The sequence below is a fragment of the Rutilus rutilus genome (genome assembly GCF_951802725.1).
Source record: "Rutilus rutilus genome assembly, chromosome: 11".
NCBI classification, from domain to species: domain Eukaryota; kingdom Metazoa; phylum Chordata; class Actinopteri; order Cypriniformes; family Leuciscidae; genus Rutilus; species Rutilus rutilus.
The window spans coordinates 32602158-32615048 of NC_140216.1; positions in this window are offsets into that span (position 1 = coordinate 32602158).

Consider the following 12891-nt stretch of genomic DNA (forward strand, 5'->3'; position numbering starts at 1 on the left):
TTCAGCAAGAACCATTGGGGTTCATTCTCGTGTTACGCAACACGTTTGAGCTTCCTCAAGAACCAATGAGGTTCATTCTCATGTTACGCAGCACGTTTGAGCTTCCGCAAGAACCAATAGGGTTCATTCTCGTGTTATGCAGCACGTTTGAGCTTCCTCAAGAACCAATGAGGTTCAGTCTCGTGTTACGCAGCACGTTTGAGCTTCCTCAAGAACCAATGAAGTTAATTCTCGTGTTATGCAGCATGTTTGAGCTTCCTCAAGAACCAATGAGGTTCAGTCTTGTGTTACGCAGCACGTTTGAGCTTCCGCAAGAACCAGTGGGGTTCATCCTTGTGTTACGCAGCACGTTTGAGCTACCTCAAGAACCAATGATGTTCAGTCTCGTGTTACGGAGCACGTTTGAGCTTCCTCAAGAACCAATGAAGTTCATTCTCGTGTTATGCAGCACGTTTGAGCTTCCTCAAGAACCAATGAGGTTCAGTCTTGTGTTACGCAGCACGTTTGAGCTTCCGCAAGAACCAGTGGGGTTCATCCTTGTGTTACGCAGCACGTTTGAGCTACCTCAAGAACCAATGATGTTCAGTCTCGTGTTACGGAGCACGTTTGAGCTTCCTCAAGAACCAATGAAGTTCATTCTCGTGTTATGCAGCACGTTTGAGCTTCCTCAAGAACCAATGAGGTTCATTCTTGTGTTACGCAGCACGTTTGAGCTTCCGCAAGAACCAATGGGGTTCATCCTTGTGTTACGCAGCACGTTTGAGCTTCCTCAAGAACCAGTGAGGTTCAGTCTCGTGTTACGCAGCACGTTTGAGCTTCCGCAAGAACCAATGAGGTTCATTCTCGTGTTACGCAACACGTTTGAGCTTCCGCAAGAACCAATGGGGTTCAGTCTCGTGTTACGCAGCACGTTTGAGCTTCCTCAAGAACCAATGGGGTTCAGTCTCGTGTTACGCAGCACGTTTGAGCTTCCTCAAGAACCAATGGGGTTCAGTCTCGTGTTACGCAGCACGTGTTACAATGCTGCCCTATAGCTGGACTGTTTGTCAGGTGGTACCCAGTACAATTCCGCTGACCTTTATGAAGTCTGTGACCTAAATGTCTGAATCACCTACTGTCACATCACATCCCGTCTCATTTGTCCATTCCTTGAACATCCCTGTTGTTCTGGGAGGCATTTGTAACACCTTGTGGGTTTGAGGTCAGCAGAGACTCATACCTGTGCATTACAGAGGCTGTCTCTCTGATGGATGGCTTGTATTAACTGTTCTCTGCTCCGACAAAGTGAAGCGCGTCTAGTCTTGTGAAATTTCAATAACGCTGGCTGTTTTGCACATCTGTAGGCGTGCATCTGGAGGACTGAGGGCGTTTGATTTTCTATCATCATTATATTAAACTCCATATTAAATATATATTGAACACTAGTCTATATAATATCATACAATGTATATATGTATATTTTATTGTATTTTTATAATATATTTTTTGAGTTTCATATATTTTAATATATAGTGTGTGTATATATATATAATAATATATATACACACAATTAATAATATAATGTATTCAAAATATATGTATTCATATGAATTACATTATATATACACTCACCTAAAGGATTATTAGGAACACCTGTTCAATTTCTCATTAATGCAAATATCTAATCAACCAATCACATGGCAGTTGCTTCAATGCATTTAGGGGTGTGGTCCTGGTCAAGACAATCTCCTGAACTCCAAACTGAATGTCAGAATGGGAAAGAAAGGTGATTTAAGCAATTTTGAGCGTGGCATGGTTGTTGGTGCCAGACGGGCCGGTCTGAGTATTTTACAATCTGCTCAGTTACTGGGATTTTCACGCACAACCATTTCTAGGGTTTACAAAGAATGGTGTGAAAAGGGAAAAACATCCAGTATGCGGCAGTCCTGTGGGCGAAAATGCCTTGTTGATGCTAGAGGTCAGAGGAGAATGGGCCGACTGATTCAAGCTGATAGAAGAGCAACTTTGACTGAAATAACCACTCGTTACAACCGAGGTATGCAGCAAAGCATTTGTGAAGCCACAACACGCACAACCTTGAGGCGGATGGGCTACAACAGCAGAAGACCCCTCCGGGTACCACTCATCTCCACTACAAATAGGAAAAAAGAGGCTACAATTTGCACGAGCTCACCAAAATTGGACAGTTGAAGACTGGAAAAATGTTGCCTGGTCTGATGAGTCTCAATTTCTGTTGAGACATTCAGATGGTAGAGTCAGAATTTGGCGTAAACAGAATGAGAACATGGATCCATCATGCCTTGTTACCACTGTGCAGGCTGGTGGTGGTGGTGTAATGGTGTGGGGGATGTTTTCTTGGCACACTTTAGGCCCCTTAGTGCCAATTGGGCATGGTTTAAATGCCACGGCCTACCTGAGCATTGTTTCTGACCATGTCCATCCCTTTATGACCACCATGTACCCATCCTCTGATGGCTACTTCCAGCAGGATAATGCACCATGTCACAAAGCTCGAATCATTTCAAATTGGTTTCTTGAACATGACAATGAGTTCACTGTACTAAAATGACTCCCACAGTCACCAGATCTCAACCCAATAGAGCATCTTTGGGATGTGGTGGAACGGGAGCTTCGTGCCCTGGATGTGCATCCCACAAATCTCCATCAACTGCAAGATGCTATCCTATCAATATGGGCCAACATTTCTAAAGAATGCTTTCAGCACCTTGTTGAATCAATGCCACGTAGAATTAAGGCAGTTCTGAAGGCGAAAGGGGGTCAAACACAGTATTAGTATGGTGTTCCTAATAATCCTTTAGGTGAGTGTATATAGGCTATATTAGTTCTGTCAAATCGATTAAACACATCTAAAATAAAAGTTTGTAAATATATATGTATATGTGTAATATATATATCTGTAATGTATATATATATATATATATATATTTCTTTACGTTACCTTTCTTTTGGATTTTCTTAATTTGAGCATAATTAACAAATTAATTTTTCTTTGAGGAGAATTATGATCATTTTTTAACAACATTTAATATTTAATGAATTTTATTCATGTCAATGATAATGATATTCATCAATTAATAATGAACTAATTTAAAAATAACCTGCATAATACATTTGCACTGCAGAATTAAGGACCGAATAATCTATTATTAATGTTATTTATGTGTCCAGCATTGAGCAAAGGGAATTCTTTTATTATGTTTAAGTACAGTCTACTCCAGAGACTAGATTCCTGAACATAAATTCACCTGTGCACTTATATGCACAGGGCTGTTGGGTTGCCATGTCAACCTGACATCTGTGTACGTTATCAAGGAGAGATAAAACAGAGGTGTGAAATCTTTTCAGGTTCTTCCTAATGAGGGCAATGGATTGCAGTCTGTCCGTGTTGCCATGGCGATGCTTTTTGCAGTCAATGGAAGTGTGTGGCAGGCAGGACCTGTGAGACAGAGACAAATGTTGGAAGAAAAAAACAAACTGATGCGAGGACAAAGCTGAATACTGCTGTGCTAGTTAAGAGTCTGATTAAGCTAGTAGGGATGAAGCAAAATAAATCGGCTTAAAGAGGAAGATTAATGCACATGCCAGCTTCCTTTGGCCACCAGAGGGCAGTCTTGTCCCATTAGCCTGAGCCTCAATATAATTAATATCCCCGATGAGTTCAAATGTGGCATGTACGTCGTCTCACGCTGTCTGTGCAACAGACATGAATGAGACTATAATTATATAGGTACGCTACTACTAATCAATGTAACACGCTCAAACAAAAACAGGTGAAGCATTCCCACAGAGTAGCGTAAATTAAATCAAAATAAACTATTCTTATTTGTTATGGACCACTGCATTATTTATTGTAAATGATTAATCTGCACACATCATTATTGTTTTAAAAACCAGTGCCCTCATGATCTTTAATCAAAATAGCTTCCACTTCATCATCTCTTTTCTTCTCTGATGATGTGTTTACTGGCGAGAGGGCGGGGCAACCTGTCACTCACATGAGATCGACCAATAGCAAACCACAACCATCCAATCAAGTCCCGGTGGACAAAATCAAGTCCTACCCTTCACATTTTCTTGTTCAAGAAGCCGTTTCACTCGGATACAGGTCTTTCACAACTTCAGTTTCTTCCCTACTTTTTATCAAGGATAAAAGCCATTGAGAATTGGAGGAGATGTATTTTGACAACCAGAACGTGTGAATGAGTGAATGACCTTCTTGCCTCTGATACTGGTGTCCTCAGCCTTCTGATTCTTTTGCAACTGTTTGCCATTCTGTATTCCTATCTCGTCTAACTGCTATCAGTATTACAGGAATTGTCCTTCAAGCTCATATCTCTCAGACAGGCTACAATTCATTACAAACTCAAAACTCATTATGTCATTGTTTACAGTGGAGTACCTCAAGGTTCTGTTCTTGGTCCACTTCTATTTTTAATCTACGTGCTTCCTCTTCCGCTACATGCTTCCGTTTCATTTCAGATCATCCAGCGTCTTGGTCTTAATTTACAGTTATGCTGATGATACACAAATCTATCTTTCTGCTCAGCCTAATTCTGTTTTTTCTCCCCCTCCCATTACATCCTGCCTAAACGATCTCAAAGCTTGGATGGCTCAAAACTTCTTAAAACTGAATACTGAAAAAAACAGTAATCTTGTTAATAGGCCCTAAATCCCTTGTCTCTCCATTCATATTGACAGTTTTAGTTTGTCCTTACTACATGCAAACTTGGGGTAATATAAATTATGCTTTAAACCCCACATCAATCAGCTTGTTAAGAATTGTTTTTCCCATCTCCGTAATATTGCCGTACACAACCTTCGTTAAATCTCAAAGTTATTGAAACTGTTGTCCATGCTATTTTAAGCTCATGTCTGGACTATTGTAACACTTTGTTTTACGGACTACCCACTAAAACCCTAAATCGTCTGCAACTAATTCAAACCTCAGCTGCTCGTGCCCTTACATTTAACAAAAAAATCAGCTCACATCACTCCCATCCTACAGCTATTGCATTGGCTCCCTGTTCACTAATATATATATATATATATATATATATATATATATATATATATATATATATATATATATATATATATATATATATTAGTGCTGTCAAACGATCTATCAAGTTTTTGTTTACATAATATATATATATACACACACACACACATGTGTGTATGTGTGTGTGTGTGTGTGTGTGTGTGTGTGTATGTATGTATATATATATATATATATATATATATATGTATGTGTGTGTGTGTGTATATATATATATGTATGTGTGTGTATATACTGTACACACACACATATATATGTATATAAATATAATAATATATATACACATATATTATGTAAACAAAAACTTTTATGTTAGATGCAATTAATCGATTTGACAGCACTAATATATATACATATTGTCTTCAGAAAAGGCAAAAATCTAGTTTTGGTCACTTGTTAACCTCATTATAAATAAACGTGAAAAATGTGTGTGAAAACTAAAAGCATTTGAAAACGTACTTCTCAGTTTATTATTTAAGTAGTAGGCTTAAATGGTAAAATGGACTGCATTTATATAGCGCTTTCATAGACCTATGGCCACCAAAGCGCTTTACATAGCCTCACATTCACCCATTCACTCACTCATTCATACACCGACGGCGGTGTCAGCCATGCAAGGCGCCATCCAGCTCGTCGGGAGCAGCTGGGGTTAGGTGTCTTGCTCATGGACACCTCGGCACTTGGTCAGGTGGAACCGGGGATTGAACCACCAACCTTTCGGTTTGTAGACAACCTACATGAACCACTGAGCCACTGCCGCCCCACTAATGCTTAATGCTATATCATGCAGCATAAACATGCAATATAATGTATAATGTAAACTGAAAAGCAGGCATTAACCACCTGACAGCTTAAAGTGTGATGGACTGCAGGCAGATGGTTGGGGGTATCAGAACATGCTCTGCTTCAGATCGTCTGGGTGACTGACAGGGATCTAATGGGATAGCAGTGCATGGAGACACTTGAAAATTCATCCATTTTCTGCTGACCGGGTGAGCGGGTGGGCTGCCAGCACAGAAAACTCTCTAGAAAACAACATCACTCAGCAACCTCAGGACGAAAGCGCTCAGGGCAACTTTCTGTGGCACAGCCTATCTGAACCAGTCAGGCCCTGAATCTAACATTACTGTGGATAGGAGTTTGTTTTACAAATGGGGGGTTGCTGGGGAGGGGCTGGAGGGAGGGGGTGTGAGTCTCCATGAAATCAAAATTGACAATTCTTATTTTTTATGGAATATTGTACCTATTATAAATGATTTATTTGTGCACACCATTATTTTAATTCATATGCACTTGTTATCTTTAATTAAAATACTTACCCTCCATCTTGCAGCAACATTTCTGTCTTTCTCTGATGACATGTTTACTGGCACAAGGGCTGGATAACCTGTCACTCACATGAGATTGAACCAATAGCAAACCACAACCATTCAACCATCCAATCAATTCCCATTGGGCAAAATCAAGTCCCGTCCTACATTTTTTTCTTGTTCGAGAAGCCATTTCACTGTTTGAGAAGCTGTTTCATTAAAAGTTTTATTAAAAAAATGTGTCCTGCCCACAGAGCTCACCACAGACAAACTGTGACATATTAGAACTGCTCCAAGATTCAACACCCAAGGACGACTTTCTGGAAAACAGCCAGGGAAGCCAGGACAGCATATTACAGCCTCCGATAACATCAGAGCAACAGCCCCTCTAATCAGACATGTTATTCCTCTCTCCAGAGAAAATGGATGGACTGGTGTATGCTGGAACCAAACTATCCCACTCTATTACTGCAAGCCCCCAGATATCAACCAAAAAACGTCAGGCCCCACAAACACTAAAGCCCATAAACACTAAAGGGCCGAGCTTGCCCTCCCCCTCCTCCTGTGAGAGCTCTTCAGTCTCTGCCATAACGCCAAGGCCCACGCCCTCCTCCATCTGCTCGAGGTGAACCAAAAACAACTGATACCAGCTCTCAGTGATATGTGTCGGGTCCCCGCTATGATAACCAGTGTGGACCCAGTGTGCCTGTATCTTTCTCTATTGCTGTTCTATTACATGATAGAAAGTCTAAGGCCTTCAAAAGCCATACAGCAAACCCATCTAATCTGGTGCCTATTACACATCAAACTAAGATTGCTGTGGGGACAAAAAGTAAGACTGTTAAGTTAGCACTTTTAAACATCCGCTCACTTAAAAATAAATCACTTCTAGTCAACGACTTAATAACCACAAACAACCTGGATTTTACATTTCTAAATTAAACATGGCTAGAAGACAGCTGCAGTGCAACAATCCTCAATGAAACATCCCCTCCTAACTTTACTTTTATGAGTAAATAATTTTATTATAAAAAAAATTTTTTTTACGATTTGTCTAAACCCCAGTTACGGGTACGTTTAAGGGTAGGTTCAGGGGTAGGCCATTTGTGGGAACATTGTCTAAACCCCAGTTACGGGTAGGTTTAGGGGTGGGGTCAGGGGTAGGCCATTTGTGGGAACATAGGGCTGTGGGAACATAGGCATGATCCCTTCTGCAGAGCGGGTAGGAGAGGTGGGGGTGTAGCTGCTCTTTTTAAAGATGTCTATCAATGTAAGCAAATATCATTTGGGAATTACCCGTCTTTCGAATATCTTAGTGTTAAAAGGTGCTCCATGCATTTTATTTAACATTATTTACAGGCCTCCAAAATACTCGAGATCTCCAGCCTTTGCTGAGGACTTTACTTTGTTATCAACAATTACCTCAGAGTTTGACTGTTTTGCCATTGCTGGAGGCCAAATACGGCCAAAGAAATCAAACCTGTTTTAAAACCTTTTGATCTGACTCAGCATGTACATGGACCCACACACAATCGTGGACACACTCTAGATTTACTTATCAGTAAGGGTCTAAACATTTCATAGCACTGTCTGATCATTTCTGTATTTTATTTGATATATTGATCTCTCCTGCCATTGAAGCTAGTGTCTGTCAAGAAGAGATGCTTAAATGAGAACACTAGTGTACTATTTATGAAGGCCATATCTTTAACACCAAACATATCTGCTGACTTTCTGCTGAAAGTCACTGCTGACAAGTGATTTTCTCCTTGATTCTTTTGACTCAAAAGTTAAAAGTGTAATTGATGATATTGCTCCTGTGACAGTCAGGAAGAAGAGTGGCAGACAAAAAGCACCTTGGAGAAACTCAACAACAGTGCAAAATATGAAAACACAATGCAGAAAAGCATGTGGCGGAAGACAAAAGTTGTAGTCCATTATAACATCTACAAAGGATATGGAACTAGGCAAAGCTAGACAGACTTTCTTCTCGAATATTATAAACAGCTACTTAAACAAGTCAAGTCAAGTCGTCTTCATTTATATAGCGCTTTTAACCATGTAGATTGTTCCAAAGCAGCTTTACATTGATAATATGAAATTAAAGTAAAGTGTTTTGGCTTTATAGCAGCTCTAGAATAAAGTTATTGTCCAGCTAAAGTTAGTTTGATTGATTCACTTCCGTCGCAACGACCACCAGCCATTAACCCAGGGGCCGCCAACACGACACCGTTCCAACAGAAAACTCTTAAGTTCTTTCTTCGCAAACTTCAAAAACGCGAACCAGTGAGAACGCCAATGGCATGCACATGCGTATTACGAGTTCAGTCTATAGGTATGTGCGTTTGAATATATGTGCACAGGCGTGTAGTCCTTCCCTACAAAGGAAGCAAACTCACTGCATTTGCTGCAGTGCTGCATAAACAACACACACACTCTTTTTGCTACTGTAGAGAGCACAAACCCCCCCAAGTCACATTCCCAATGAATTACTCTCAGACAGCAAATGCAGTGAGTTTTCTTCCTTCTCCTCTGAGAAAATCAATAATATCAGAAAGGTGATCAGCACATCCTTGAGTTGCGCTGGGGTCAGACAGATCAGACCACAACCTGAGAAAGTAGTTATTATGTCTGATTTCGAAGAAATTGATGGCAAAATTTTGGAAGAACCCGTATAGCACCTTAAAACATCAACCTGCGCCCTTGACGCACTTCCCACATCTTTTTTCAAAAGTGTGTTAAACTGTTTAGAAGCAGACCTCCACGAAGTGGTAAACTCCTCACTTCTCTCTGGGAGTTTTTCAAACTCCCTGAAAACTGCAGTTGTCAAGCCTCTCCTGAAAAAGAGCAATCTGGATAAGACCATATTAAGCAACTATAGACCGATCTCAAATCTTCCTTTCATAGGCAAGATCATTGAAAAAGTTATCTTCAATCAGCTGAACAAATTCTTAAGCTCGAATGAATACTTTTTACATTTTCAATCTGGTTTCCGACCACATCACAGCACAGAGACAGCGCTCATTAAGATAATAAATGATATTCGCTTTAATACTGATACAGGCAAATTATCAGTGCTGGTACTACTCGACCTCAGTGCTGGATTTGACACTGTCGATCACAACATACTTCTTGACAGGCTGGAAAACTGGGTCGGGCTTTCTGGGATAGTCCTAAAATGGTTCAGGTCATACTTAGATGGGAGAGGTTATTATGTGAGTATAGGAGACCATAAGTCTGAGTGGACATCCATGACATGCGGAGTCCCTCAAGGCTCAATTCTTGCACCACTCCTGTTCAACCTGTATATGCTCCCAATGAGCCAAATAATGAGAAAGAACCAAATTACTTACCACAGCCATGCAGACAAGACACAGATCTACTCTGACTCCCTGTTTGATGCCCCATTGACTCCCTGTGCCAATGCATTGATGAAGTGAACAGTTGGATGTGCCAAAACTTTCTTCAGTTAAACAAAGACAAAACTGAAGTCATTGCGTTTGGAAACAAAGATGACCCAGAAAGCGATTTTGTGTTTAAAAGACGTGTCGTTTAAAAAAATAGCCGTCCAACACAGCCCAGACATAGGCTAAAACAAGGCAAAATTTAGGCTGTCAGTGAAAATTTTATATACGTCTAAACCCTAAATAGCCCAAGAATAGACTAGTCATCAATTAGATAAAGAAATTAAATGAGTGAAGAAATGAAACCAAACACCTTGTAATCACAGTTTACTTTGCTTACATGATGGAATATCACATCTCTCAAAAATGTAACCAAAGTCAAGGTTATTTTGGCTAGAAGTGGGTTACTCATAGCCGGACTATATCGGGTCTATAGTTAACCTATAGACGGTGAAATTACGACTTTTGCTTGCTGGGTGAAGTTCTCAAGGTGAAGGCATACTTTGACGCTATAGGGGTCAAACAACTAAAAATCAAGTCAGGAATCTTGGTGTGACTCTAGACTGTCGAAGCAATAACTAAATCAGCATATACTATCATCTGAAAAATATTGCAAGAATTAGATGCTTTGTTTCCAGTCAAGACTTCGAGAAACTTTGTAATGGACTCCTCACTGGCCTTCCCAAAAAGACCATAAGACAGATGCAGCTCATACAGAACGCTGAGCAGAACCAGAAAATATGAACACATAACACCAGTCCTCACACAAGTCTTTACATTGGCTCCCAGTTACATTTAAGATTGATTTTAAAATATTATTACTGGAATATAAATCATTCAATGGCCTAGGACTTCAATACATTGCAGATATGCTCACTGAATATAAACTCAACAGATCACTCAGATCATTAGGATCATATCAGCTAGAAATACCAAGGGTTCACTCTAAGCATGGCGAGTCCGCTTTTAGCTATGCTGGAACCAGCATCAGATGTCAGATGTGCTCCTACAGTATCACATTCAAATCCAGACTCAAAACACATCTGTTTAGCTGTGCCTTTACTGAATGAGCACTGTGCCACTGTTCGTCCGTCTGATTACACTATTTCATTTTCTTTTTTATTCTAAACTGTTGTAATTATCCTTGCCTTGCCATAAGTTTATTTTACAAGTCACGTAGACCAGAATATCATAGACACTTTTAAATGGCTATTTTGACGTCAGCCAGTAAGCAACCATTTAGGACACCCTAGCAACCACATATCCCCATGCTAAAACCACTCTGAATACTAATCAAGTCAAGTCACCTATATTTATATAGTGTTTAATACAATTCAGAGTGTTTCAAAGCAGTGATAACAGGAAAAGTATGCATTTCGGCTGTTGTTCAGCTGAAGTCAGTTCGGTGTTGAGTCAGTGCCGTTTTAAAGATCATCAAATATTAAATTAGTTCATTTCACCTAAAGCAGTTATGCAAAAAAGAAATCTAACTTAGTTCAGTTCTCATTCAACAGCATTGCAGTAAATTAGCAAACACTGTTGTGAGTTTAGCATGGTAAGCGCCACTCAGATTTGCTTCTGAAAATGTGAAAAAGAGTTTTGTTATCCAACAAGGGAAAACAATTGAACTAATTCATCAATTAGACTTTTTGCACAGTGCATACATTTAGGAAAACAGATCAATAAATTCAGGGAACTTGAATGCATTTTGCGTTATTGATTTTGTTATTGATATGGTTCTGCAGGCCTTATGGTGCAGTCAGACTCAGACATTGAGTGGTGATTTGAGATGTGTGTGTGTGTGTGTGTGTGAACAGGACACAGGTGTCCACGTCTCATGCCTCTGCAAATATCTCTTCTCCTCCGGTCATCGCTGGGCTGATGTGAGCGGATGGATGGATGATAGCAGCTCCGTGAAGAAGGATGAGTGGCTTCGATACCTGCCACATTACTCTTACTCAAGCCGAAATTTCAGATCAGTGAGCAGAAATTACAAGGTGGAATCTAAAGGTTTTATATCCATTGCACAGACCAAATTCTGTGGCCGCTCAGTTCTCTCAATGCATTATAACTCTATGGGTTTCATTTTTTATTTTCATGCCTTTATTATTGCTTACTTCAAATACTTTTTTGGTGTGGAATTTCTTGCTTTACTTTTGTCTATTTTAAATCTTCATATGAAAATATATTATAAAATGAATTTTAGCATTATTAAAGCAATAGTGATATAAAATGACACAAACATGAACCATTTCAATATCTATTGTTATATCAATTTTCTCTCTGCAGTTTCCATCAGAAGTTTTTTTCAGAAGTTGGTGAATCTGAGTTCACTAGTAGATGAAACGATCTGAAACACAAAGAGAAATCAAGGTTAATATCCCTTTTTACTGCCCATTATTACCAATCAAGCTGTATGGATGTGTTCATAATTATTCATTTCATATTCATTCACTTCTTTTGTTATTATAGCTTATTATCTGTCATCATGAGCCATATGTGATGAAACACTTGTGTTTTTCCCCTTTAAATAACCTTTTGTGCAATGAAAAGGTTACAATAATGTTAAAGGCTCTTAATGGAACCCTCAGTACCAATAAAGAATCTTTATTTTAAGAGTGTAAGAAAAAGACCGTAATTTCACGTCTCCTCTGCAGTTTCAGAAGAGATCAGTGTAAAATTAGCTGAGATCTCAATACAAAAAAAGCTATATTCTAGCCACATACATAGCTATGTCAACTGTTGTCTGATTCGTCTTTCTCCTGGGGAATTTTCTCTGAGCTCTGAGAGAACGATCCCTATAAACAATAAAACTGTCCTTTGTGTAATTTCTAACCATCTGAACCGCTGTGACACATATAGAGAGTGAACTTCAACAGAAGAACTCTTTCAGTGTTGTATTGGATGGTGTTCACACTAAATTAAACCTCTCTGCTGTTGCTCTAGTGAGTTTGGATGCAGAAATCAATGTTAAATTTGGCTAATTGCAGCTCATCAAAGATATAATGTCCCCCCGTTTGTCAGTGCGTAACTCTTATATGGATCGTTCATCCAGAAATGAAAATTGTCATCATTTACTCACCATAATGTCGTTCTA